The sequence below is a fragment of the Miniopterus schreibersii genome (assembly GCF_964146895.1).
Source record: "Miniopterus schreibersii genome assembly, chromosome: 6".
NCBI lineage: Eukaryota > Metazoa > Chordata > Mammalia > Chiroptera > Miniopteridae > Miniopterus > Miniopterus schreibersii.
The window spans coordinates 33,099,585-33,104,757 of NC_138107.1; the positions used below are offsets into that span (position 1 = coordinate 33,099,585).

The 5,173-nt window shown below is 33.5% G+C and overlaps 1 pseudogene across 1 annotated transcript; it reads left to right on the forward strand.

Annotated features, from left to right (window-relative positions):
• The first annotated feature begins 327 nt into the window (after nucleotides 1-327).
• On the forward strand, nucleotides 328-868 carry LOC308558866 (protein SPO16 homolog pseudogene; annotated as a pseudogene). Its single transcript has one exon. The product of its transcript is annotated as a protein SPO16 homolog pseudogene (transcript).
• Nucleotides 869-5,173: the final 4,305 nt, after the last annotated feature.

Sequence of the window (5,173 nt, forward strand, 5' to 3'; positions counted from 1 at the left end):
GCTGATGCTTCCATGCACTATGTGGCCAATTATCAGAATCAACTAGACATTTAAAAAATATATAGACTTTTGGGATCTATTCCCAGATATTCAAATTTAGTTGAACTTGGGTAGAAACAAGGAATCTGTATTTTTAATATATTTCTGCAGTTGATTCTGTTTATCAATAAAGTTTGGGATCCACAGACATAGTCCATGGTGTCTTATTTCACAAATGATAAAATTGAGATATAGAAAAGTTATGAAGCTTGGGAGCCATCAAGTTGACACCAGGATCCTACTGATCAGATTGTGGCACCATCAGAAGCTGGGTTGGCCCAAAGACAGATGGCTGAAAGCTCTGGAAAGAAAAAACAAAATGGACAACCACCATTATTATTAGCGCATCTCTTAAGAGTTGTGAAATTGCAACTGGCCTAGAAAATTGAAGCCACAACGTTCAGTATTCAGATTCAGTGGAAGATGGATCAATTATATTTTCTTGTACTGGATTTGCATTTTTACTGATGGATGCTAAAGAATGCTTTATGTCAGTTGAAAAAATGTTTCTAGCCAAAATTGAGAAGTTTATTAACATTTGCCAAAATAGTTCTTTGGTTCTGTCTTCTGCCCTCCATGGGCTCTAGAAATGGAAACTGATGCTCAGGATTCAGCAGAGATTTTTGGTAGTAATTTACAGATACTTCCAGTACACAGCACAGTAAATGCTATTAATCTTATGTGCACTATAGCCGAGATCACCTCCAAATCATGCATAGATAGCATCTGCTACAGAATGATAACAACTAAAGCTTACATCATTGAGTAAAGCCCTGTTTGGAAAACACTTCAAAAGATAAAACTCGGTGACTTATTTAACCCCAATTAGAGTATCAATTATTAATGTTCTTTAGGGAGAATATTAAAATAATTAGACCAGTTGAATTATAATGTTCAAATATATATTTACTTTGAAGATTTTACTTAAAATAATAAAATATATACAATTAAAAGTGAAAAAGGGGAGAAAAGTTATGAGAATTTATCAAAATTATACAACTTAAAAAGAGCAGAGCAAGGTCTCTTTCCCAGTCTACCTCATTTTTTCCCTTTCAAGGAACTTTAATGAGATTTTATTCTCTACTGAATCAAGTGAGTACTCTTACTGTGACATTCAGTGTTTTCCAAAATATCTTCCTTATAACATATTGTCCCAATAATTAGTCTTGGATATAATTAAACCATCCCCAAATCAATGAACGTGAAAAATATCTACTGTAGTCTACAGGAGGAGTAGGAGGATTCAGATTAGAATAACACTCAGTCTCCTCTTTCAAGGAACTTCCAGACAGGTAACAGACACCACATTCCTAAATATGCACCAATGTACATCCCCACATGGTAAAATCAACAGATTAATAGTGAGTGCTAATGAAGAAGCACAAAGTATCAGATGAGCTTCAGCATGATGAAACAGATATTTATATAGATCTATTTCCAGACACTGTGCTAGAGTTTTAGAGAGGCAAAAAGTATTGACTTAATTTTCTTTCTGAGGAAATCATAATACAACTATGCAAAAAACTCCGTATGACTCTATACTGTAACATAACTAATCTATCATAATTGCATGAATAAAATGCTATCAGGAGATAGAAGTGGGAGTGATTAATTCAGCTAGAATATGTGGAAATGTTCACAGAAAAAATAGTAGAAAAGGAATGTTCACATTTATAAATTGGTTTTGTTTAGATTTGGGTTCTCTCCCTTTAGTCTCTCCTCTTGATTTGTCCTTACTTTGCCAGATGAAGGAGAGGGCAGAGCAAAAACACAAAGGTGAACCTGCAACATGGACTTTTCAAAAATAGGTAATGGGCACAGAATTAGGGCTAGAACACAAAGCATGTGGAATCAGGATGGTATTCATGAAGGTAAATTTGAACTGAGCTTTGAGGAATGCATAGAATTTGGTAAATAATATTAACTTTTGTATGTTATTAATTATACTCTTTTTTTAGAACTTTTTACCCTTTATTTCTAAATTTTAGAAAATTTTACCCATTCTCCAGGGCCAAATAAAGATCCTTACAAGTTCCTACATTGGTATTTGTCAACCATGTCCGAGCACCACAATTATGTCTGGTGCTTAAAAAAATACAGAAGCCCTGGCCCCACTTAAGAGGTTTTTATTCTGGAGATTTCTATTAAAGATGTCTGATGGAAGAATCCTAGGATCACTTACTGATAGTTTTTCATGGCTCATTCTGATCTGAACCACTGGCCTGACAAATGACAAAACCTAATATGACTTAAATATATAATTGCTGAATTGAATGTTTCTTTGCAACCTAAATACTAAAGCAAGGTATCTCCACAATTTTCTTTATACAAGAAAGATTCTTTAATGTACATATTTACTATGAGGTCCTCATAGGTCAAATCAAGAAAGACTTGCCTACATAAACATTTTGGGAATAAGGAAATTCAATCTGTTTATCCTCATGTTCACATACCTGTTTCAATCAAGAAATGCCATCCCACTATCCCATTTGGAGTATAACAAAACAAGGATTCTAAATTAACATGGTTTTAAAATCACTATTATTCATTCATAGCTCTAAGATGAATTTTAACCCATCAACCAAATTGAACCAAATTGTTCAAATTGCATACATATTACAGAAAAGCCAGGAAGCAAAAATGTCTACTTGACCCCTATTGGATATTGAAGAATTAATTATTGAGTATTGCTGCGTTTCTAAATTCTGTGCCTTGGCACTCATTCACTTTAGTCATAGAATTTTGTATATGTGGATAATGTGATTAGAGCAGCTGTTGATGACTTGTTTTTCTTTGACCACTTAGTAAGCATTTTTAAGAAATAAGGTTTGAATTATTTGTATGCCCTCACAGGTCATAATAAGTGCATCATCTCAAAATATAAATAAAGTATTTTTATTTCTGAGACATAATGTTCTAAAAGGTCACATCCCTTAGCTGTCTATTTAATTAGCTCTTGCTGGATTGGGATTTTATTTTTAGCATTCCATTAACTTAATACTCAAGGTCAATGTAGATATGACTAAGAAAATTGTGTTTTCTCATAGACAAACAATGTGACCTTGGAGAGCAAAGCAAAACATATTCATAATCTAGTGACATTTCAAAATAGTTTATAATTATTTTTTTTCTGAGTACTACAGATACTATACTCCCCCCCCCCCCCGTCCCAGCCCTTCAATGAGAGGAAATTTAAGCATACATGATACAAAAGGACTAATATTTTGGTACTTATGTAAAATTAGTAGAGTATAAAATACTATTCCAAAGTATAGTGTTTATGATCTGTATCATGTGTGTGAATCATTTCTTCTGTTTATTTTATTTTATTTTTTAAAAGTGTTTATTCTTTTTTTATTTTTATTGATTTCAGAGAGAGGAAGGGAGGGGGAGAGAGAGATAGAAACATCAATGATGAAAGAGAGTCATTGATCAGCTGCCTCTTGCATGTCCCCTGCTGGGGATTGAGCCCGAAATCGGGGCATGTGCCATGGCTGGGAATGGAACTGTGATCTCCTGGATCCTAGATCGATGCTCAACTGCTAGCCACGCCAGCTGGGCTCCCCTCTGTTTATAGTATGTAATTTACATATATTAGGTATCATATTTCAGTGTGTTGGTTTAAAAAATGAGATTTAGTATGGCAAATCAACATAGGTAGAAATGAACAGAACCCAAGGTATTTTATAAAGTGACAATAATAGATACTATTGTTGTAATGTAAACTTGAAGTACTATCTGATATGTGTGTTGTGATGAGCATTGAAAAATAATGGAAGCATTCTATTCTGACCCAACTCAGGGTATTTATTAGGAACAGCTGATTGGATACTTGTCACTACTCTAAAGTAGTCATTATTATCTCTACCTTACAAATGAAGAACTTGAAGTAGAAAGTTTTTAAGTGATTAAGCTTCATAGTTGAATAAGTGACAGCTGGTATTTGAACCTAGGTAATAGAATTTCTGATCTTAATCACAGCACTACACTGAGAGAAGAACTTGTATATATAACTCTTTACATTATGATTCAGGTTGGGAGTAAGGAAGCCTCTTATAAGATGAAGGAGTAAATTCTGCAGCTATGTAATGTTGAACAAATTATTATAATACCTTGCCTGCCTCATGAGAAAGTTCATTTGCTAAAGTAGAAAAAAATATATTTAAATTAAAAAGAAATAAAATATAATGCCTATGAATTTTTAATATAATGGAAAGAATATTAAACTTAGAATCAGGAATTCTATCTCTATCTTTGTCTAGACCCATGGTTCCCTAACTGTGCACCAAATGACCCTGGGACATGGGCAGTGAAGTCATGGGGCTACTGAAAGACAGTGACACTTGACATGTTTTGGACATTGCACAAGCTAGCTCTGGGTAGTTCACAATTTTGGCATTATCTCACACTATAGTCCTTCAATTACATCATATTTTTGTGAAGCTGAGGTTTCAGCAGTTACTATGATAAAATAAGTAGCACGTGAAAATCAATGTGGAACAGAAAATGGGGATGACAGTATACAACCTGATTCCAAGAAATCTTGCAGAGCCTCGAAGAAGCATATGGCCCATTAAAAAGTAATTATGGTTAAGAGTGAAGTAAAGATGGTGTTTTTTCTTTCAATGAACATGTATGATTTTGTTTAAATGCTCTAAGTTGTTAGAGCATAAATAATTCAAGTTGTTTGGGTGTAACTACTTAATAAAAGGAACTGTTTGGTGTTTATTTTGTACTAGGAGCAGCATGGAAAACTTACTGAGAACCTAAGGGCTCTGTGAACTGAGAAAGTTTAGGCAACTCTGGAGCAGAAGTTTGTTTTTTTTAGTATATTGAAGTGGCTTTTTTCTTGGCTTCAATTTTCTTATCTTAGAAATAGATGGGACACGGAAGATGGTCTCAAATTCTTGTCTAATCCTAACAGGTAATGATTCTATGACAAGGTAGATGGTAATTTAGGTGACTGAAAATGCCATGCTCCATTCACCTATAGTACTGAAACTTATAGTATCTTAAGTTGAGAATAGCATAGAATGTAGCTATCCCATCTAATGATTTGCTAATATGTGTGTATATATATATATATATATATATATATATATATATATATATATATGTATGTATATATACATAT